This window comes from Gracilinanus agilis, chromosome 2 (assembly GCF_016433145.1).
Source record: "Gracilinanus agilis isolate LMUSP501 chromosome 2, AgileGrace, whole genome shotgun sequence".
NCBI classification, from domain to species: domain Eukaryota; kingdom Metazoa; phylum Chordata; class Mammalia; order Didelphimorphia; family Didelphidae; genus Gracilinanus; species Gracilinanus agilis.
Window position 1 is genome coordinate 691896277 of NC_058131.1, and position 24155 is coordinate 691920431.

Here is a 24155-nt window from a genome sequence, read left to right on the forward strand (position 1 = left end):
GTGGTCCAGGTGCCTTGCTCAGGGTCTCCCCCACTTTCACATCAATCTGCTCTTCCTGTCCCCAACTCCACAATTAGGATGCAGCTTAAAGCAGTTTGATGGTACCTCAATGTCAGGTTGTTTGAGGGTTTTTGTTTTTGCCACCTAACTCCAACTTATGTAGCAGCTGCTGGAGTGTATTTGGACAGCAAAGGACCTTTTAATTTAACATATAAGGAAACAGAGCCTAGAGCGGTGATGGCAAACCTATGACCCGTGTGTCACCACTGACACGAATAACCATTTTCAATGACACGCGGCTGCATCAGCCACATACAAAGAAGTATGGGACCACATGTGGAGGATGAAACATTTGCTGTAGTGTTAGTGTAGACACTGCACTATAGATGACAATTCTACCTATATTAATTTACCTATTTTGGTTTGTTAAATACAGTTATATATATTACAATTATACATTTTTATTTAAACTATAAATATAGCAAAATTATGTTTGTTTTTTTCTTGAAGTGACACACCACCTGAATTATGCTCGTTTTTTTGGCAAATTTTGACACACCAAACCCAAATGGTTGCCCTTCACTGGCCTAGAGGAAGGATGTGATTCCATGCATTGAGCTTTGGAGCCAGTATTTTCTTCCAGCAAGGTCTTCTAACTCCATCCAGTGCTCTTTCCATTACACAACTCTGTAACAATTCTGCATTTTGTGTGTATCCCACCCATCAAAAGCATGTCACTATGAGCACTGCTTTTGTATTAACAAACTGGCTTTACTTCTGGAATTTATTGCTGGTGCTTTTCATCTCCTCTTTGTTCTTCATTGGATCATAGAATCTTTGGTTGTAGATTGGGTTTTCCTTATTTTGTCTAATATATGACCTTCATTGGCTAAAGGACTGTCAGCAGACCCTGGTGTTGTGCCAACTCTGTAAAAATAAGAGTGATCCATTTCATGGCTTCATTCTCTTGGACTGTAATGAGCATATGGCCTGAGTGAACTTATCTTCTGGGCCAATGTAAAGCACTAACATAAGTCTGGGACTTTCCTGCCTTACTGTCTGACTCACAGCTTCCTCAGGGACATGAAAGCTAGTGAAGTGTTTTATATTTGAAGAAATTTGATTTAGATAATCTTTAGTACAGGTAATCCATCTACAGATAACCCTGAGTTTGTGTAAATGTTATTTTTTTACATTTAGTCTTTGCCTTATAGAGGATGCGGACAAGATAGATAATAAAGACTCTAACTTGTATCCTAAGAAAATAGCGATAGAAAATTTATTTGGAATTAGTATAAATTAACTTTAAGCACAGAGTCGGAACTCTGTTGAATAGGCATTTTCTTTTGTATGAGAAAATTTCATTCTTTTTACATGTTTTGTTTTTTTTCTAACCTTTGGACCTCATTTTGAGTGCTTTAAAACATTTGATTTTTTTTTTTTTTTTTTTTTTTTTTTTTTTTTTTTTTTGCTGCCTTCAGTTTCCTCTCTGAGGTTAAGGAAATGCTTTTGTGTTGGCTCATCAAGTCTGTGGTGATTCATTACTTTAGACATGACCAGTGCTTTCCATATATCCATCCGTCTTCCTGGTCTATAAGCCAAAGGTTTATCCCTTTGTGTTTGGCAGAATAGTTACCTATGACTTGAATCTGAGAAATCCCCTTCTTAGCTCTTCAGCTTAAGTTATTAATAGTTTCCATTATCAGAATCCAAGTGATTGGTCATCTAAGGTAACAAAAGTTGATATTATCCTGTATTAAGAGAAACCTTTCTAGTCATTCTCTCTTCATAATCCTTTTTCCTCTCATACTCTTTAAGTTTTTAAAAAATGTTTCGAGCAGAGTTTCAAGGAGGTTCTATTTTTAACTGCACAAAACAATGTGAAAGTTAAAGTAGCAGGAACATTTTAAATTTAAGATGAAGAAAGAATGTCCTTCATAGGTTTTTGTTATTGTCCTGGATATATGTTGTATATTTATCACATATGTTAAGTCAGAGTCAAAATCTGTAAGAGGATTCTATATTTGGATTGAAAGACAACTTGAAATAAACTAAACTTGAAATTAGACCCTTAAATAATTGTATCAGAGCATTAAACCAAGATTTCAACTCTCAAGTTTCTATGTTGAATGATGTGGCACTGGACAGATAATGGGGTTAAATGAAAATTCTTCACATCACTTAAATTTAGATAAAGAATAGTGATAAAATAAATCATAGAATTGAAATCCTTGAGATTATCCAACCTACTCATCACTTCATAAATGAGAAAATGTAGATCTACTTTGTTAGTGATACATCCAGGCTGAAACAGAACTCTCTTGACTTCTTGACTGTAGTTTTTCTGTTCTATCATATTGCCACTTTTGAGGATGTAAAGCAACATAATCTCTTAGAAAAAATGGAACTAACTGTTTAATGATTTATCTCTTATGATTGAATTTCATGTTTGTTAACAGTTGATTACCACTTTTCAGTCTGTTTGGTTATATTTTAATTTTGAGCTTAAATTCTTTTTATATTTTCAATCACTGAAGTACTGAAATATATTAATTTAATGTCCACCGGAGGCTTTCAAGAAGCAGCTGGATCAGAGAATTGTAGATTTAGAGCTGAGGGACCTAGATCTGAGACCCTATCAAGTCATATAATTTCCCCAGGATCACAAAGCTATTAAGTGTCTGAGGCAGGATTTGAACTTAAATCTTCTCGGCTTTAAGCCCAGTGAGTCATTGTGCTACCTGCCTGTTAGATAGATCTGAAGTGCAGAGATGCTTTATGTCTTTGACATATTCTGGTAGGCCACATGAGATAGTGGGGAAAGCCCAGTTCTGAGATTGAGACGGCCTCTGTGATTCTTCTATCTCTTTAAGTTTCTGATAATATAATCCCAAACATGTGTCTCTCTTCTTTTGATTTCACAATTTGCATGTGGCACCGCCCTGTCTCTCATGTTCAAAATCTTATTTTTTGTGTGCCCCCTACTTCTCTTATCTAATCACTTACTAAGGCCTCTACAATATAGCATATGTCTTTCTCTTTTCTCTCTTCCCACTGCCATCACCCCAGTTTAGACCCCTCCATTGCCCACTACTTAGTTTGTTGTTCTGGTTTCCTAATAGATCTTTCTGCCTCCATTCTAGGTAACAAACTCTGCCTGTTCCCCAACTATCTTCCCCACAGCTGCCAAAAGCAATATTCTTAAACATACATCTGGCCATGTCACCCTCCAAAAACTCGCTGCCTTCCTGCTAATTCTTGGATACAATGCTGGCTCCTCTGGTTAACATTTAGAGCCTTTTACATTCTTAATCCAGTCTACCTTTTCAGACTTTGCATGCTTTATTCCCTTTATCCACTGTATGGTCCACCTAAAAACTTGCCTTATTTTTCTGCCATCTCTGTTGCTTAGCATATACTAGTTCAATGTCTAGAATGCACTGCCACCATTTTTTGACTAGGGGTCTCTAAACTTTTGATCCAAGAACTCCATCAATTTTTTTAAAAATGAGTAAATTCTATTTATAAATTGCATACATGCATTATTTTACTAATATGTAAGTATGTACATAGTGCATTAAAGTTGTCACAGTACCTCATATTATCTCATTTGATCCTCACAGCAAGTTGCTATAATTTCCACTGTACAGAGGAGGAAACTGAGACTGAAATAGGAAAAACCACTTGCCCTAGGTCACAAAACTAGGGTCTGAGGCAAAACCAAATTAAGTTCTTCCTAATTCAAAGTCTAATACTCTATCCACTATGCATCATAAAACATACACAACATTAAAACTAAGAAATAAAGATGAAATGAATAAGCAATATTTTAAAAGATTCACTTTTAGCAACAAAACAATTTACTGATAGTAAAAAATTTTACTTTCACTAAAAATATTAATTGCATTAATATTATGTGATGTGATTTGTATTTTCCATTTTTAAATTTTGGCTTAGCACTCTGATATACTTATTTAAGGGTCTGGTTCTAAGTTTATTTTATTTCAGTCATTGGTTTTTAGGGTTGTTCTATCTAAGAAAGCTGCCTTACAAAGATACAAATGGAAGAAGTCTATCATTGGCCATGCTTACTAAATCATAATATTCATTTTTCAGCCTCATTTACCAGCCATGCAAAAGTTGTGTTGAAATTCAGCTAGTAAATAACCATCTTCCTGATGTCAGTCAGTTGTTGCATGCTAATAGAAAGGTTTTGAATTTTTATAGGCACAACAAATGGCTTCAAAACTCACAGAAACTCTTTGGAAGATTTTAAAGAACTTAGAAAATTGTGTTTCCAGGTTTAATTATGTTGACATGAGGTTTTATAATGTTGTGAGGCTCGAATGACATATATTTGTAAAGCACTTAGCACAATAATTGACACGTAGTAGGTATTATATAAATTCTGTCCCCTTCCCCTATAAATTTACTTAACCAGGCACATATAAACTAGTATTTCATAATATGACAATACTATGTGAATAAGGTTACCCCCTTGCCAATACCTCTGTGTTGTGAAACTCATTTTTCTCTTGGAATACTTTACAAGACATGAAACCATCTGCTGTATGGACTGAGTAAAAGTGCCAGTGTCTCTCTTGTATATTAAATATTGGTAAATATTCATTTCTTTTTTGTTGTTGTTAGCTATATAAATGTTTTTTTCTGATATTTTCTTCCCATGTCCTAGTGGACTATCCCATGCCATTCCTGGGGCATCTATTTCCTAATTTGGAGACCTTTTTCTCAGAATTCCTAGCTTCCTTCAAAGCCCAGTTCAAGGGCCACTACCTATAATAGAGCCCTTCCTAATCCTCTCTAGCTTCAAGGTTCTGTCTGCAGAAATTATGTTGTTCTTGGGGCAGCCATGATACAGCATGGCTAGGCAAATGTCCCTAAGACTTGGGTTCAGGTCTTACCAGATACAGCCTAGCTATAGTGACTTTGGGCAGAGCAGGTCCCCCCTTCCAGGGCCCCAGGCAACTCTGAAACTATTAGAGTCCAAGTAATTGTAACTGATACACCAGTTATTCCTTGTAGAATGAAATCTCATATCTAGCTTTAAAAATTGTGTTTCCTCATATGTATAATGTTTCACCAATCCAGTATACAGTTAACTTGGAAAGTTTACTTACCATTTTTGTTTGGTACATAGTAGCTGCTTATTAAGCACTTAATGATCAATATCAATTCCATACGGTTTTTCTCACACACCCAGAGATCTGTAGCAGCTTTCTCTTCCCTACTGTGAAGTCCAGACTGTTCTCCCAGGAAATCAAGGCCCTGTGCTGTCTGTGCTACCACTCAACCTTTTAGCCTTGTGGCTCTTTGTACGATCTATGTTCCAGCCAAAATGGAACTGACCTCTTCAACTCCAAATAGGCTTTGTTAGCCTGCTACCTCCATCTTTTGCTTCTTTGTCCCTATATCTTTAATGTTCTTGCTTCCCTTATTTTTCTGATGAATTCCTTCTCATCCACTAAACTTTAATTTAGCACTACCTATTAGAATGTGAACTCCTTGAAATGCAAATTAAATCAATTCTGGGGTTCCATCTCACACTCATCAAATGTGACTGATGTTAGAAGAGCTACAGGCAAGCAGACATATTAGTGCCCTGTTGGTAAAGTTGAGGATTGGTCCAGTTTTTATGGAAAGGAATTTTGGAAACTGGACCCTCAACTTTACTAAATTATTCACATTCTTTGATCCAGAGACACTGCTACAGCTGGACCTGTAACCCAAAAAAGGTCAAAGAGAAGGGCCCCTCTGTACAAAAACATGGCAGCTCTTTATGTAGTGGAAAAAATACTTGGTAACTAGGAGGTTTTTGATGAATTACAGAATGACCGAACAAATTATGGTGTATTTTGTGATGTGTAGTGTGTGATGGAATGCCATTGTGCTATGAAAAATACTTAAGAGCATGGTTTCAGAGATCCCTGGGAAAACTTATATGACATAATGTTAGTGAAATGAGCAAAATCAGGAGAATAATTATAGAATAATAGCAACAGTGTAAAGACAAACAACTTTGGAAGATTTAAGAAATACAATCAATGCAAAATGACCAGCCACAACTCCATAAGCCTATTGATGAAGCAGGCTACCCACCCCTGATAGGATGGTGGACTCTGGGTGCAGAATGAGATATATGTTTTTGGATATAGTCACTTAAGAAATTTGTTTTACTTGATTGTCTTTTTGTTACAGGGATTCCTCTCTTGTTCTTTTTTTTTCCTACCCCCTAATGGCGGGAAAGGTGGGAGGGAGTGAACATTTTTTTAAATTTTAAAAAGAATATAAGCTCTGGAGCAACTAGTTGGTATCTGTTCAGTGCCTATTCTGGTCACTGTACTAAGCAGTGGGGGTACAAGAAGAGCTAAAAGAGGACCTGCTCTCAAGGAGTTCACGGTTTTAGCGGGGGAAAGAAGCAAACAAGGACATATCAGCAAGCGGTATACTGGAGAGAGAGAAAAGAATTGGGAGAGGGAGGGCCCTAGAATTAAAAGGCTTTGGGAAAGGTTCTCTAGAGGGTGGGATTGGAGCAGGAACCTGAAGGAATTCAGAGATGGGAGACCAATATAAGCATGAGGGAAAGCCAATGAAAATGCCTGGAGCTGAGAGCTGGCGTGTCTTTTTAGTGAGCAAGTATTGAGCAAAGATCCTGGCATAGGTCAGATGCTTAATAAATACGAGTTGGCCATCCAACTGGCCTCCTCCAAGAAGTTTTCCCTGATTCTCCATTTCAGTAATGAAACCTTTATCCTCCAGGCTCACATAGCTCTTTAATGCATATGTCATGTAACATTGTTTCTTAGAAGTTATCTGTGTTGTCTTCCCTCACCACCTCTAGACTAGGTTCTATAAGAGTAGGCATCACAGAAGATGGTTTGATTTTTTTTTTTTGGTTGAATTAATATCCTCTGAAAAGCTGATCCTATTTTATCTGAATACAGAAATGATACAAATGAGATCACATTAGAGCAAAATTTATAAAAATAAAATGCTAGCAGGGAAACCAAGGATGAGACCGTCTTAACAATTTCTACTAATTAATGTCCAAAAATGAAATGTATTGGGAAGAGTAAGAAGGAAAGTGATCACTTTTTTAAAGTAATGATAAATTTAAGAAAACAGCATGTGGTAGAAAGAGCCCTGAATTTAGAGTAAGGATGTGGGTTCAAATCTCAACTCTTATTTAGTAACCTTGTGTAATAGGACAAGACAGTTCATTTTTCCAAGTCTCATTTTTGACATCTGTAAAATAAGGGCATTAGACTAGGTGAGCTCTGAGCCTTTCTAATACAGATCATATTTTTTCTGCCCTAATCTTTGTTCGAAATTTAGAGGAGGTGGGTACTTGTTTTTAATTAGGCCAATGACATGAAAAGCAACAGGTCTTTATTATGATACATTTTAAGTCACAAAATCTCAGAATTTCAGAGTTAAAGGGCCTTTAGCAGCCAGTTAAGTCAGTTTTCAACCAAAGGAAATTACCACTGTCCAGGTGGTCATCCAGCCTCTGTGTAAAGACCTCCAAGGCAAAGAAACCTCCTACCTCTACAAGTAACCTGTTTCAATTTGGAATAACTCTGATTGAAAAAATCCCCCCCTCCCTCCCATATCAGTTCAAAATTTGTCTCTCACAATTTTCTGTTGCTCATTGATTCTGTCCTTCTTTGGCAGATCACAAGTAAAAGAATACGTTTATACTATGTGACCCTGGACAAGTCACTTGACCCCATTACGTAGCCCTTACCTTTCTTCTGCCTTGGAACCAATACACAGTATCATTTCTAAGGTGGAAGGCAAGAGTTAAAAAACAAACCATGGATGTATTTATCCCCATTGAATTTCATTTTGTACCTTCAATCTTAATGCTCTAATCTGTCAACATTTTGGGAGATTCTAATGCTTTCATCCACTAGCAACTTGGCCCCTCTTGCTAGTTTAGGGTGGAGGATTAAGGTCTAGGTTCAGTCGATGAACAAAGCTTTGTCCTGTAGGTAGATTATTAGAAAAGAAATGTGAATAAGAAACTAGGCTTTGAGAATTTAAAACACATGTCCAGTTGGGTTTCTACGTAGTTTGGTGACTGTTTCTGAAAATCTGAGTATTGATAGCTGTTAGTCATTGTTAGTCATCACCACTGTAATCCAAATAAGTTAATTCACAACTTTACATTTTTTCCCTTTCATTTTTGACTATTCATTCAGCATCTTGCACACAGTCCTTCTCTGATATCTCATTGTGGCTTGGAAATTATTTACATTCTCAAAAGTTCCGCCAACAGAAGGTACTACCACGTTACATAGATTTAGTATAATCCCACCAATGAATAGGTTGGCTTTCTGAGGTCCTGTCTTATCAAAGAACAGAGAGATTCATCAGCAGTGCTACATTGGTCACTTGGTGAAGAGTTTTGCAACCATGGCAGCCCAGAGAAGAAAAAATGTTTTTTCTTAATGGAGATTCAGCTGTTGGAGTTATGAAGTGGCTTAAACATTCTGGAAAGCAATTTGGAATTATACTAAGAATGTGACTAAACTTTCTCTACCTCTCAAGCCAGGTAATAGACTGCTAGGCACATACCCCCAAAAGATAGAAAGAAAGCTTTACATATATGTCAATATATTCATGCAAATACTTTTCATGGTTGAAAAATGCCCATCAACAGAGGAGTGACCAAATTGGGGCAAATCAGTCAATCAATAAGTGTCATGTGCCATGCAAAAACAGGAGATGAAATAATCCCTGCTCAGGAGTTTACATCCTAATGAGGGGACACATAGAAAAATCAATAATTTAAAGAGATAATACTGGGAAGAGGTAGATATGGCCTTAGAATTAACTAGACTATGGGAAAACCACTTGACCTCAATTTACCTTAGTTTCCTTAATTGTAAAATGGAGGCGATAGCATCACCCAGCTTCTGGGGTTGTTGTGAGAATCAAATGAGATAATTTGTTTTTATTATTAATTGTTATAGATATCGGTGAATCCACATAAATGGGAAAATCAAAGTTCCTTTAAAAATTCAAAATAAATTCCTTCACTAGAATAATCATCACTTTGATATAAACATCTGAAGGTCAGTCTTGGTCATATGTGGAGGGAGAATTGACTATAAGCATGGCCTTAAGATCAGTGCCATGGCCAGGGAGGTATTTTGTCCAATTGGATTTTAATCCTGCTTGTAAATTAAACTTGCTTTATTTGTTCTCTGAGAATGTTAACCAAGAGAGGGTTATAGGAGCAGGGTAAGGGGAGAGAACACATGATTCAAAAGACTTTGGTGATTGACTAATCCACTCCCCTTAATTTTTTGATAAAGGAACTCTAGTATTGTTGGCCTTGGAATCAATAAGTTTGACCAGCTGTAGGGCCCAGGCACATTACTTAAATTCTTAGCCTCAGTTTCTCCATAAAATAAGGACAATAACTTACAGAGTCCTTGTGACCTTCAAATGACATAACATCTAAAGGATGTCACAGACTCTAAAGTGCCTCATGAATGCTAGCTGTTACTCTTATTGCTTTTGCTGCTGTGGTGGTGGTTGTGGTTGCTGCTACTGTAGTTTGTGTAGTGGTTGTTGCTTGCTGTTTTTGTGGTGGTACTCATTGCTGTTGTATTTGTAGATATTTGAGATAATATTTGTAAAACCCTTAGTGCAGTGCCTGGCACATAGTCGGTAGTATATTAAAGCTCATTTCTATTATAAGCATGGTAAATGAGCAGTGCAGAGGTATACAGATGGGAGATGTTGTATTGGAGGAATAGACAGAAAGCCAGTTTGGCTGGATCACAAAGTATAGAAGGTGAAAATTTGTTTGTTGAGATCATACAGATAAGTTGGGGTCAGGCTGTGAAGGCTCTTAAAAGCTAAACAGATGAGTTGATATTTGATCCTGGGTGAATTCCTGGGATATATGGAATAGGGGAGTAATAAGGTCAGATCCGTGTTTAAGAAAAATCACTTTGGTAGCAGCACTATGTAGAGTGGATTAGTGGGGGAAGAACCATGAGTCAAAAATTGCTGCAATAATCTAGGCATGGGGACCTGAATTAAGGTGGTAGTTTTGTGAGCGGATTTTAATGACTGATTAGATATGTAAGGTGAGGGAGAGTGACAAGTTAAGATTATGACCCCCAATGTGCCTGAAAGAATGGTGATACCTTCAGCAGAAATAGTGACATTTGGAAGAGGGTTGACTGGGGCAAGGGAGGTAGGGGAGAATAGATAACAAATTCAGTTTTTGGACCTGATGTCTCTGAGATGTCTCTGAGACAACCAGTTTGAAACATCCAATAGGCAATTGGTCATGCAGTACTGAAGCTCAGGAAAGAGACTGAGCCTGGAGATGAGTCTGGAAGTAATTTTTCTACAGTTGATAATTAAATCAATGAGGTTACTAAGTAAGTGAATAGAGAAGAGTGCCTTAGACAATCATCCACATTTAGGAAGTGTACTCCAAGAGGATGAGCCCATAAAGAACATGGAGGAGGGGTCCTGCAGGTGGAAGGAGATCTAAGAATAGTATAACAAAAACCCAAATTGAAGAGGAAAGGGTATTTAGCAATGTTCAATGCAGCCAAGATCAGTGCAGATCTGTCACTCCAACACCAGCTGTAGCAGCTTGTGAACCTACACCTACTATGCTCCTAAGGAAGAGAAACCAGCAGAGAAGCCAGTAGAAGCTCCTATTGGTGTTAGCCCAACATCATCTGACAGTACCCTGGGTGACTCCTCTTGGTCAGACCTTTTTGAAGATGCAACAAGTGCTCTTGTGACAGGCCAGTCCTATGAAAATATGGTGACTGAGGTCATGTCAATGGGCTATGAACGAGAGCAAGTAATTGCAGCACTGAGAGCCAGTTTCAACAACCCTGATAGAGCAGTGGAATATCTTTTAATGGGTATCCCAGGAAATAGAGAAAATCAGTCTGTGGTGGATCCCCCTCAGGCTGCCAGCACAGGGGCTGCTCAGTCTTCAGCAGTGGTAGCAGCAGCAGCCACAACAACAGCAACAACTACTACTACTACTACTTTTTTTTTTTGTATGATAAGATCATTTTTATTATTTATATGCAGCTTTGATTTAAAAATATATATTAAATTTTACATAAAAGTTCCAACAGTACTCTAATTGCCTTTGTCTTTTCATTCTTCTATATATTTTTTATGTTTTTAAAACATTTATTAACATTTATTTTTTTAGAAAAGTTAACATGGTTACATAATTCATGCTCTTACTTTCCCCTTCACCCCCCTGAATTCCCTCCCCCCATGGCTGATGCGTATTTCCACTGGTTTTAACATGTGTCATCAATCAAGGCCTATTTCCAAATTGTTGATAGTTGCATTGGTGTGGTCGTTTCGAGTCTCCATCCCTAATCATGTCCACCTCAACCCATGTGTTCAAGCAGTTGTTTTTCTTCTGTTTCCACTCCTGTAATTCTTCCTCTGAATGTGGGTATCGTTCTTTTCCATAAATCCCTCAGAATTGTCCTGGATCATTGCATTGCTGCTGGTACAGAAGTCCATTACATTCTATTTTACCACAGTGTATTGATCTCTGTGTACAATGTTCTTCTGGCTCTGCTCCTTTCACTCTGCGTCAATTCCTGGAGGTCTTTCCAGTTCACATGGAATTCCTCCAGTTTATTATTCCTTTTAGCACAATAGTATTCCATCACCAGCATATACCACAATTTGTTCAGCCATTCCCCAATTGAAGGGCATCCCCTCCTTTTCCAGTTTTTTGCCACTACAAAAAGCGCAGCTATTTTCGTACAAGTCTGTTTATCTATGATCTCTTTGGGGTACAAACCCAGCAATGATATGGCTGGATCAAAGGGCAGGCATTCTTTTATAGCCCTTTGAGCATAGTTCCAAATTGCCATCCAGAATGGTTGGGTCAGTTCACAACTCCACCAGCAATGCATTAATGTCCCAATTTTGCCACATCCCCTCCAGCATTCATTACTCTCCCCTACACTCATTTTAGCCAATCTGCTAGGTGTGAGGTGATACCTCAGAGTTGTTTTGATTTGCATTTCTCTAATTATTAGAGATTTGGAACACTTTCTCATGTGCTTATTGATACTTCTGATTTCTTTACCTGAAAATTGCCTATTCATGTCTCTTGCCCATTTATCAATTGGGGAATGGCTTGATTTCTTTATACAATTGGTTTAACTCCTTGTATATTTGAGTAATTAGACCCCTGTCAGAGTTTTTTGTTATAAAGATTTTTTCCCAATTTGTTGTTTCCCTTCTGATTTTGGCTACATTGTTTTTGTTTGTACAAAAGCTTTTTAGTTTGATATAATGAAAATCATTTATGTTATATTTTGTAACTTTCTCTAACTCTTGCTTGGTACTACTTCTACTTCTGGAGGACATCCACTTGAATTTTTATGGAACCAGCCTCAGTTCCAGCAGATGAGACAAATTATTCAACAGAATCCTTCCCTTCTGCCAGCCTTGTTACAGCAAATAGGACGAGAAAATCCACAGTTATTGTAGCAAATCAGACAACATCAAGAGCATTTTATTCAGATGCTGAATGAACCAGTTCAAGAATCTGGTGGTCGAGGAGGAGGAATAGCTGAAGCTGGAAGTGGTCACATGAACTACATTCAAGTAACTTCTCAGGAAAAAGAAGCTATAGAAAGGTTAAAGGCATTAGGATTCCCTGAAGGACTTGTGATACAGGCTTATTTTGCTTGTGAGTAGAATGAAAATTTGGCTGCCAATTTTCTTCTACAGCAGAACTTTGATGAAGATTGAAAGGGACTTTTTTTAAAATCTCATATTTCACACCAGTGCATTACACTAACTTTGTTCACTGGGTTGTCTGGGATGATTTGGGCTCATATCCATAATTCTTGGTATAAGATAGTAGGTGGTTGGGGATGGGGTGGAAGGGGATATAGGAAATAGGGCAGGAATAAATATAGTGCATGTCTGCTTTAATTTAGCAGATGCAGGAAATCCACACAGTGTAAAATACTATACAACCAAAAATCAGCTTTTGCAGGTATTTAGTTCCTTCTATAAAACCATAGGTAACTTTTCCTAGGTTTTCACTCTTTTTTAGTGTACTAGATCCAGAAATTTAGTGTAATGCCCTGCTTCTTGTTTCTTTTGACTTAACATTGGTTTCGGAGAGAGCCTTTTGCTACCTAGAATCTACAATCTCTATTTCATGGCAACACTGGATAATGGCTTTGTGAAATTCAAAAGATTTTTGGAGCAACTGTAAACATAAATGCCAAATTGTAGGTGGTTGTTTTTGCTGCTTCAAATATGTATGAAATTAGTATAAGAAAGTCCATTCTTTCATGTTAATTGCTGGGAGGCAAGGAGAAATCCTTTCTGGTGAAAATCATTGCTGCTATTTTAAAATCCATTGATCATTGAATGTGAGACCCCTTCTAATATGATTTAAGAAGCTGCACACATATAGGCAAAGTTATTTTCCTGTTAATGGTATTTTTTCTTTTGGTGAAAAAATGGTAGAAACCTAATTTACTATTTACTTCAATGTTATATTGCAATAAAAGTTTTAAAATAATTTAAAAAAAAAAAAGGATGAGGCTGTGATGATGAACCTTTTGGAGGTGGAGTCCCATACCACACCCCACTTCAGACCAAGTGCAGGGTCATGTCCACATACACATACCTCGCCCCTTGGCCCTCCCCCTTTTTGCCCCAGACAGGGGAAAGAGGAAGCACTCTTATTGGGCTACTGGACAGAGGGATGGGTAAAGTGAAGAATGTCCTCAGGTGCATAGAGAGGGGATAGGGAACAACAAACTATGGTGGTTGAAGGCAGGCATCCCCACAGAGCGGGCTCTGCGTGCCATTTTTGACACATGTTCCATAGGTTTGCCATCACAGGGACTGAGATTTTTTTAAAGACTATGATAGTGACAATTAAAGAAGTGTTGGTAACTTTAGAGACCAGTTTCCATTGAGTGATGGAGGAAAGCTTTTTGAAGGTTTGGCTGTGAAAAAGAGATCCAGAGAATGAGAGTTCAAGGAGATTGTAGGGTTTAATGAAGGTTTTTTTGTTTGTTTGTTTAAGGATTAAGAGAGTCTAAGGCATATTTGAAGGCAGGGAATAAACCAGGAGATTGGGAGAAGTTGAAGAATTGAGGTTGTGATCTTCTGGAAAAGATGAGAGGGGATGAGTTCAAGTACAAATGTACAGAAGTTGATCTTGGAAAAGAAAAGTATGGCCTCTTTGTCAGAGACAGGGGAAGCGGGGAAAGTGTAGGAGATGATGTCTAAAACTTGAGTTGAAGAGATAGGGAGAAGAGCAAGCTCTCATTACATAACTTCACTAAAGTAAGAAGTAGAGTCTACAACTGAGAGAGAGGAGTGTGGGACGATTAAGGAAGAAAGAGAAGTTTTGGACAAGCTTTTGTGGATGGTGAGATAAAAAATAAATTTGGAAAGAATGTCTTCAAGTTTGGACTAGGAAATCTTGGGAATTCCCTCTTAGTACTGTCAATTTTCCTTTAAGGGGAATCTTTCTTTCCTTTTCATATGTGAACTGTAACAGAGGGTGTGCTGAATTTTATTGCTTGCAGGAAAATTTGTCTATAGTGCGTTTCTCTCCAAAATAATGTGATGAGGTATATTTAATGTCTTTTATTAAGATCACACTTTTACTTTCTCTCTGTCTCTCTCTCAAATAGTATTCCTTTGCTTGTAGTACAAAGGAACCTTAGTGGTTCAGTGGATAAAGTGCCAGATCTGGTAGAATCAAGAAGACCTGAGTTCAAATTTAGCCTCAAACCCTAGCTGTGTGACAAGTCACTTAATCCTGTTCACCTCAGTTTCCTCATCCTGTAAAATGAACTGGAAAAGGAAATGACAAAGGACTCCAGTATCTTTGTCAAGAAAATCCCAAATGGAAGAACAAAAGAATCGATGGGGTTAAGGAAGATAGCCTAGCAGTAGCAGATCTCAAACTGTACTATAGTAATCATCAAAACAGTCTGGTACTGGCTAAGAAATAAAATGGTGGACTAGTGGAATAGATTAGATATACATTTTATAGTAATGTAAATGACCTTAGCAATCTAGTGTTTAATAAACCTGAAGACCTCTGCTTTTGTGATAAGAATTCACTATTTGACAAAAACTGCTAGAAAAACTGGAAAACAATATAGTAGAATTTTGGTATAGACCAATACCTCATACCCTATACCAAGATAAGGTCAAAATGGATATATGATTTAGACATCCAGGACTACCTGGCAGATCTGTGGAGAAAGAAAGAATTTATAACCAAGCAAGAGAGAGAGAGCATTATAAGATGTAAAACAAATGATTATATTGAATTAAAAAGGTTTTCTACAAACAAAAACCAATATAACTAAGATTAGGAGGGAAACAACACACTGGGGAAAGATTTATAGCATATTTCTCTGACAAAGGTCTAATTTCTCAAATTTGTAAAGTCAAATTTATAAGAATACAAGTCATTTCCCAATTGACAAATGATCAAAAGATATTAACAAGCAGTTTTCAGAAGAAGAAATCAAAGCTATCAATAATCATATGAAAAAATGTTCTGAATCACTGTTGATTAGAGAAATGCACATCAAAACAACTCTGAAATTGGCACCTATCAGATTGGTCGATATGATAGTAAAGGAAAGTGATAAATGTTGGAAGGGATGTGGCAAAATTTGGACACTAATACATTTTTGATGGAGTTGTGAACTAATTCAACCATTCTGGAAGGCAGTTTGGAACTGTGCACAAAGGGCTATAAAGCTGTGCCATACCCTTTGATCCTATAATACCACTACTGGGTCTGTACCCCAGAGATCATAAAAAAGGGATAAGGACCTACTTGTACAAAAATATAGCCTCTCTTTTTGTGGTGGCAAAGAATTGGAGATTATGGGGATGTCCATTTATTGGGGAATGGCTGAACACATTATGGTACATGTTAGTGATGGAATACTATTGTGCTATAAGAAATGATGAACAGGAAGATTTCAGAAAGAGCTGGGAAAACCTATATGGACTGATGCAAAGCAAAATTATCAGAACCAGGAGAACATTGTACACAGTTAACAGCAAAATTGTGGGGCGAAAAATTTAGCTACTCTCCATGATAATGATCTGGGACGATTCTGAAGGGCTTGCAATAAAGAATTTTGTCCATTTCCAGAGAAAACTATTGAAATCAGAATGGCATATTATTTTTTTACATTGATTTATTTGCCCTTTTATTTAGGGGTTTTGGTTTTATATGAGTATTCTCTTACAACAGTGAACATTATGGAAGTATGTTTTACATGATAACATGTATAATCCAGACAAATTGCTTACCGTCTCTGAGAGAAGGGAGGGAAGGGAGATAAGAAGACAATTTGGATCTTATAATTTTGGGAATTGTATGTTGAGCATTATTATTACATGTAATTGGGAAAATAAAATATCTTACTAAAAAAAAGAAAACTCCAAAAGGGATCATGAATAATTGGACCCAACTGAAAATGGCTAAACAACAACTAGTCTCTTGCTATTTTGCAGTAGAGAAGACTTAAAAGTTTAGGGTCATCCATAAAGGAAAAATAAATTCAGTAAGGAGGAATTCCGTTCTCCTTTGCCTTTTCTTGGCAATATATTTTTGCAACTGCCTGAACAAAGCAGAAAGAGAATGTACAAGAATATGAAATTAGGTTTCCTAGGATTTGTAAGGAACTGGAAAAGTATCCTGTGCTATAAGGAAGCATGCATCCTTCTACTTCATTTACATCCCTATCTTTCTGTAAATCCTTCATGGCACATCTACCCATTGTGCTGGGGACCTTTTATATCTTCCAAAATTTGATTAGCTTCAGTGCAGCCTCCATCTGTTGTTCTTTATTCTCACTATGTGGTAACTGCCCCACTCTCATTTCCTAGTTCAATTCAGTGAGCCTTTATTAAGTGCCTAGAATTTTATACCACCATGCCTGATACTGGACATATAAAGACAAACAAAAAATAATCCATTCCCTCAAGAGGTTTATATTCCATTAGCTACGGACATAAAACACGAAAACAGACTGTTGGAGGAGAGAAAGAGCATTAACTGCTAGAATCAAGAAGTTCTTGCTGTAAGAGGCCTACACATGAGCTACTGAGCATTACATGAAGGAAAGTATTTGGGACAGCTATGTGGCTCTGAATAGAATCAGGAGGACCTGGATTCAAATGTGACCTTAGTCTCTTCCTAGCTGTGCAACCCAGGGGCAGGACACTTCACCCTAATTGTCTATCCCGTACCTCTTCTGCCTTGGAACCAGTACTTAGTATTAATTCTAAGGTAGAAGATAAGGGTTTCTTTGTTTGTTTGTTTTTTAAAAAGAAAGTAAAGGATTCTAAGAGTTGAAAAGGAAGGATGGATGGATATAAGGAATATAGACTTCATACCTCATTTTTTTCTTTTCTGTGTGCACAGAATGTTGCACATAGTAAGTACTTAATATTTTATTTGACTGATTATATACATAATCCATGTATACACAACTAGCAAGTATATAGAAATGTTCCCCTTTCTCTTTTCCAGTTTTCCCCATCTTTTTTTTTTTAAGGCAGATGAAAATGAAGAAACCCAGAACATTTCACCATACCACAGACATCTTTTTAACATCCCAGTGTCCCAAGGGTATTTGCTGGAAAAAAGTATTCTAAGCCAAGGAAGCAGTGATGAGTTTGTCTCTTTAGCTTTTAATTCTGGCAATGATTCAGAACTTCTTTCTTTCTCTTGGAAATTGCCTTCTTATTTTTTTAATAACAAAAGGATACCCCGCGCCCCCCCCCAACACACACACACACACACACACACACACACACACGCTGTTGAGGGAGTAATAAGTGGTTTTAACCTTTCTCTATGGATAGAAATGTTAAAGGATTCTTGCAGTATATGATCACGATAATCTAATTGTAAAAACAAAGTGTACACATTTCTTTGGGTATTGACCACTATGTACCAAGCACTGGGTTAGGCATTGGTGGGGATACAGAAATAATTAAGACATGGTTCTGCTCTCATGGAGCTGATAGCTTACTATATATACTACTATAACACTTAAACATATGCTTTACCATATAGTTACAATTCAATACATAATATAAAAAAAGCACAAAAGGAGATGCAAAGTGCTATGTAAGATCAAAGAAAAGAAGGATTATTTCCTCCCATTGAGGAGAAGTAAGGTAAGGAATTTTTTCTTTAAGAAGGTGACATTTGAATTGGGTCTTGTTGATGGTAAGGTTGGATTTTAAAAAGGGTCTTTGAACAAAAAGTGTGAGCCAAAGCATAAAGCTAGCGGGCATGTACAAAAGGTAACAAGTAGTTCAGTTTGATATGTGAAGAATTTTGTGAAATAAGGCTAGAAAAGTGGGGAAATCCAAACTTAAAGAGAGTCCTAGGATACTTATCCCCGGATATTTTTTTGTTTGTTTTTTAAATGAGGGTAAAGGATTTGGACATAGTAAACAAAAGGAGAATGATACAATGAGATCTCTGGATATATCAGAAGTGGGAAGAATTAATCTAAGGTGGGGAGAAAGCAAATCCATTAGGCTGCAAAAGAGTCCATATGAGTGGGAATGAGAGCCTCATGGTGGTGGGAGGAGGAAGGAAGGGCTGGTTGTGTGATCCATATCACAAAGAGAGAGTCAAGATAGTTTGATAACTAATTGCCTAGCTGTGAGAGTATGGAAGAGGAAGTGTCAGCATTTGGGGCTTAGGTGACTGACTAGTGGTGAATCACAAGAGAGATTCTAGTGGAAAGCTGAGTTATATAATAGGCATGATTTGCTCCCTGTTAGAAATAATCCAGTAGACAATTAGAAATTTGACAATGGAACTTCCTAGAAAGATCAGGTCTGGCAAATATAGATTTTAGAATCATAGGCAATTATAATAGGCATTGTAGTGCTGTAAAAAAATTTAAATGCCATGTGTACATTATCATTTATTTGTAATCATTTACTAGGTGAATATTGTGTTCCAGGTACAATAGTGGGTACTAGGGATTCAGGGCCAAAAAAACCCATTAACAGTCCCTACCTTCAATGATCTTACATCATGAGTTGGTTATTTGTGAAAAGAAGATAGTTGAAGTCATTAAATATGGATGAGATTGGTCAAAGAAAGTATAAAGGATAAAGAGAGAAGAGAGGAGAACCTAAAAGAGAACTTTGGTAAGTCTTGGGAAGAAGGAAGGAAGCCAGTGAAAAGTACCAAGAAGAAAGAATCAGAGATATGATAGGAAGAGATAATCACCGTGACCTATCAAAAGGAGCTCAGAGGAGTTCGCATCCAGTCAGTACCTGTACAAGAAGCTCCCTCAAGACAGTATTCCCAGAAATGGTCAGCCTTACCTCCCTTTTTGCAGTCCTTTTTCATAAGCATTCTCTATCCTAGTCAAAACAGATATCTTCTGAACATGATATTCTATTTCCTATTTCTTCCTCATAAAATCTGTAGTTTCCTTCAGAGTACACCATGAGACCTTTCTTGATTCCAGCCTTAACCCTTCACCCCTAGAATTATAGTTGTGTTTCTTTGGAATTTACTTTATGTTTACACAGAAAGTATTTAATTGAATTATTGAATCCATTCTTCTGAGTGATCCAGTTACGTTTGGAGTCAATTCATTCCTTTTTTTGGGTGCCCCTAATTGTTAGAATATTTTTTATTTAAGCAGAGCACAAATCTATCTTTCAAAATAAGAACACTAAGGTTGTAAACATGGAACAGGGGAAGGATTAAAAGTAACTTACTGTGGGAACTGCCCTAAGCTCCGCACCTAGGCCTTCCTCATTCCATCCCAAAGTATTCTATGCTCTGGAATTATTCCCTATCCACTCCAAAAGAACTTTTTAAGTCAGCTCCCATTCCCTCAGTGTAGCAGATTATAGCTCTGTGTTAAAAGGAAAAGAACATGAACAAACGAATCTAACCAGTGTTGCTATAGCTTCCTAACCCTGCTAAAAGTAATCGCTTTTTTAAAAAAGTTATCTGCTCATTAATCCAACTAAATCTCTGTGTAGTGACATATTTAGGCAATTTTTTTGTCCTTTTCATGGGCAAATAGAAATAAAAACTTTTCATATGGAAAGATATGGGAGTGAGGGAGTAGAGCACCAAAAAGGCTAAACCCCACAGGACATGTGGACTGGCTGTGCCTGGGAATCTGTCTCTTGGGTCAGCTTGCCTAAACTAATATTTCTTTTCACAGCTTTTTTTCTTCCTTTATTTCTGAACCCAAAGGTTCTCCAAAAATTCCAAGTGTTTTCACAATAGCTTTCATAATAGCATCAGGAAAGATTCTAGTAGGTTGTATATTTTTTGTATATAGAGATCATCTTTACGTCAAAGACTACTGTACCGATTTCCTTAACTCATTGGGTTAAAGAATTGGCAGAATTAATGTTGACCAAAGAAGAGAAAATTTGCACTGCCCAAATGTAAATGCTTGCTAGTGTCCATTGAAATTGCTCTGCCTTCTTAATGGTATTTCTTTTGGTAGATCTGCTGATTTGGATGATAGAATCCACTTTTAGTGAAAAGACATATCTTTTATTACTAAACAACTGTAATTTTTTGGCCTGAATTGATAACAATTCCTGTTTGATTTCATTGGTTCATAATTTAAAACATTTGCTAAAATCATGTATAATGCATAGGTGGATATTTAATAAAGTAATATGAAATTCAGCAAACATGAAATACCTACTATGTGTAAGGTATTAGGTTAAGAGTGTGTGTGTGTGTGTGTGTGTGTGTGTGTGTGTGTGTGTGTTGGGAGTAGGAGAGATGTAGGTGATAAGGAAGTCATGGCATAGTAGATGTCACCTAACTGAAACCTTGAAGGAAGCTAGGAGTTCTAAGAGAAAGTGATGAGGAAGGCATACCTTCCAGACTTGGAGGGACTGCTATATACAAAAGTATTAGGCAGGAGATGGAATGCCAAATATGTTTTTTAAAAAAGAGCAAGATTGTGGAAGACTTTAAATTCCATTCTGAAAAGTTAAAAGAACCCAAACCCATTGAAAATTGCTGAGCAAGAAAATAATATAGTTAAATTTGTGCTTTAGTAAAATTTATTTATACCAACACAACGTACTTGAATTGCTAATGGAACATCCAGTAGATGGCCAACAGACTAAATTGTAATTCAAGAGAAAGATTAGAACTAAGTATATGGGTTCTTTGAGGAATCTTCCTAGATGGAATTTTTTAGGACATTCAGCTATTGATGGTTATAGAATCCATCTCAGTGGATTGTTGAGAGATGTTTTGTGTGAGAGATCTTTTGGAAAAAGAAATGACAAGATTTGGCCATTGAATTGATAGGTTGAGTGAGGATGAAGAGTACAGGATGTTGATACAGGTGTGAAATGAGTGACTGGGGGAAAGTTCTGCTCATGACAATATTACGGAAATGTGGAAGGAGGAATGCATGTGAGACAAGGTAATGAGTTCTGTTTTGGACATGTTAAATTGAGAATATTCAGTTTGAAATATCCAGTAGACAAATTTTGATATAGAACTAGAGCTCAGGAGAATAATTGGGATGGGTATGTGTATCTGGAAATTGTCTGGCCAGAGTTGATTATTGAATATATGGGAGCTTAATGAAATCACCAATCAGTAGGCACCTAATTAATCACCTGTCATATGCCAGACACTATATAGCATTCCCACTCATAAGGATGTTACATGCTAATAAAGAGAAATTATTAAAAAAAAAAAAAGATAAAAAGACCTAGGCCAGAGTCTTGAGCAAGTAACACCTGTCCCCCCATTTGTGGATATGACATAGATGCTGATTCAGCAAAGGGCACCAAAGAGTGCTTAGATAGGTAGGAGGAAAACCTAGAGAAAAGAACATCCAGAAGGAGAAGGGTCATCAGCAGCATCAAATACTGCAGAGAGGTCAAGAAGGATGACACTTATGAAAAGATCGTTTAAAAGAACATTGATAACTTTGGAGGGAGCAGTTGATAGATGAGTTAGGAAGTCTGGTCACAGAGGGTGTAAAGAGGTGAGAAAGCAGAAGTGTAGACAGCTTTTACAAGGAGTTTGACTAAGAAAGAGAGGACAGCTATAGGAGAAGAGCTAGCAGTAAGAACTAGTGAGTGTTTCTTTTCAAGAATAAGAAAATTTGGGGCATATTTGTAAGGGAGTAGCATAACAATAGGGAAAGGGAAGATTCCAGAAAAGGGGGAATGGTTGTTGAAGTGTTATGCTGAACAGGAGGGGATAGAATTAAGAATTTCTTTGTTAAAGAGAAAGACCACATTTTTAATCAGTAACTGGAGTAAAGAAGAATAGGAAGAAGGAATGACACCAAGATGTGAGATGAGAATAAGGGGAGGAGAAAAAGCTCAAAAAGAGTGGCCTCAGTTTTTGAACTAAAGTATAAGACAAGGTCCTTAGCTGTAAGGATGGTGTAGGAGGCTTTGAAAAGTCTGTGGAATAGAGAAAATCAGTATTGGCCAAATAAAGGATTGCTTTGCTTCAGAGATGGCCCAGCTGAGATTAGATAAAATCAGTGTGTAGTGGCAGTTGCATAGCTTTCTCCAGCTCCATTCTAAAGAATGTGGGTAGGTGCAGAGGTGACAGATGGTAAGAGGTATTGTAAGTTGGGATTTGGCAGGGTTTTAGAGGTGGTAGGACAAAGAAGCCAGAAACCCAAGTGAAGAGCCTTGTGTAGAATTAAACTGGCTCAATAAAATTAATAATGATTACTAACATTTATAGGACATTATATGCCAATCACGGTGCTAAGCACTTTATAATTATTGTCAATTTTCCCCATTTTATAGAATCCAAGGAAAACAGAAGTAAAATGACTTGCCTACAATCACACGACTTGTAAGTGTTACAAGTCAGATTTGAACTTGGGTCTTCTTGACCCCAGGCCCAGAGCCTGCTAGTAGAGCCTGAGCAAGGGTAATGATCTAAGAAAATGATGAAATAGAACAACAAGAGCTCATGATGTGGATTGGATCAAATGAGACAATATAGAATAGCTTTGAAAACTTTAAAGTATATATGCACTGATTCCATTTTAGAGTTCATGTTCATAAGAATGGAATACTTGCCATGCCAAGATTATGGGTGAACTAATACTCTATGTACCTTAGATGAAGTTCAAGAAGAGGAGTTGGTCGTGACAGTTGAATAGAGTGAGGAAGGAACTTCAGGGTTGCTGGCATTTAAAGGAATATTTACATTTATTTTTGTTGAAGCCCTCTTGTCGGGCTTGTGTAAAGAAACCATGTCCATGAACCTACCACACTCTACCTTTCAGAAATAGCTGTACTGCATAGCGGTAATTATTAGGAAGTTTTTCCTACAATCAAACCTAAATTGACCTCTTTTCAACTTCTTTCCATTGTTCCAGGATTTTGCTTCCAAGGATCAGATAAAAGAAGTCTTACCTCCATGTCACAGCCCTTCAGAAATACTCAGAACATCAACATCTTCCCTTTAAGTTTTCTCTTCTACAAGCTAAATATGCCCTGTTCTTTCAGTAGAGCCTCCCATGACATGGACTGTTCAAAGCCCTTCACCATCCTTGTTGCTATCATCTGTATACTTTACAGTTTATCTCTCTCCTTCTTAAATTGTGGAGGCCAGAACTGAACACAGTACTCCACCTGAGGTCTGAGGAGGGTAAAGAACAATGGGACCATCCCCTTTGTGTTCTCAGAAGCTCAGACTTTCATTGCAGCCCATGATTGCATTAGCTTTATGGCATGCCATTGCATACTGCTGACTCTCATTGACCTTACAGTATAGTAAAATCCCTAGTTGCTACATAACCATGCCTTCCCCCGTCTCATACTTATAAAGTTTATTATTTTGTACCCAAGAATATGATTTTACTTTTATCCCTGTTGAATTTCTACCTATAAAATTCAACCCATTGCTTTTGAGTTCACATTTGTAGAGGCCCTAATAGGGGAAGGGACTTTCCTGAGGTCACACAGTATCATTCAGAATTAAGATTTAGTCTCTTTTAACTGCAGTATTCTTGAAAGAAACAACATGCCTTCCATTATTCTTTTGATTTCAGAATTAAGTTCATCACGTAAACCTTCCT

The 24155-nt window shown here is 37.2% G+C and overlaps 1 protein-coding gene and 1 pseudogene across 1 annotated transcript in view; both read left to right on the plus strand.

The window, feature by feature from the left end:
* The window catches only part of HMG20A (high mobility group 20A), a 75018-nt gene that overhangs the window by 22690 nt on the left and 28173 nt on the right, over window positions 1-24155 (plus strand). The window lies entirely within an intron of this gene.
* LOC123234389 lies at window positions 9732-12801 on the plus strand (annotated as a pseudogene).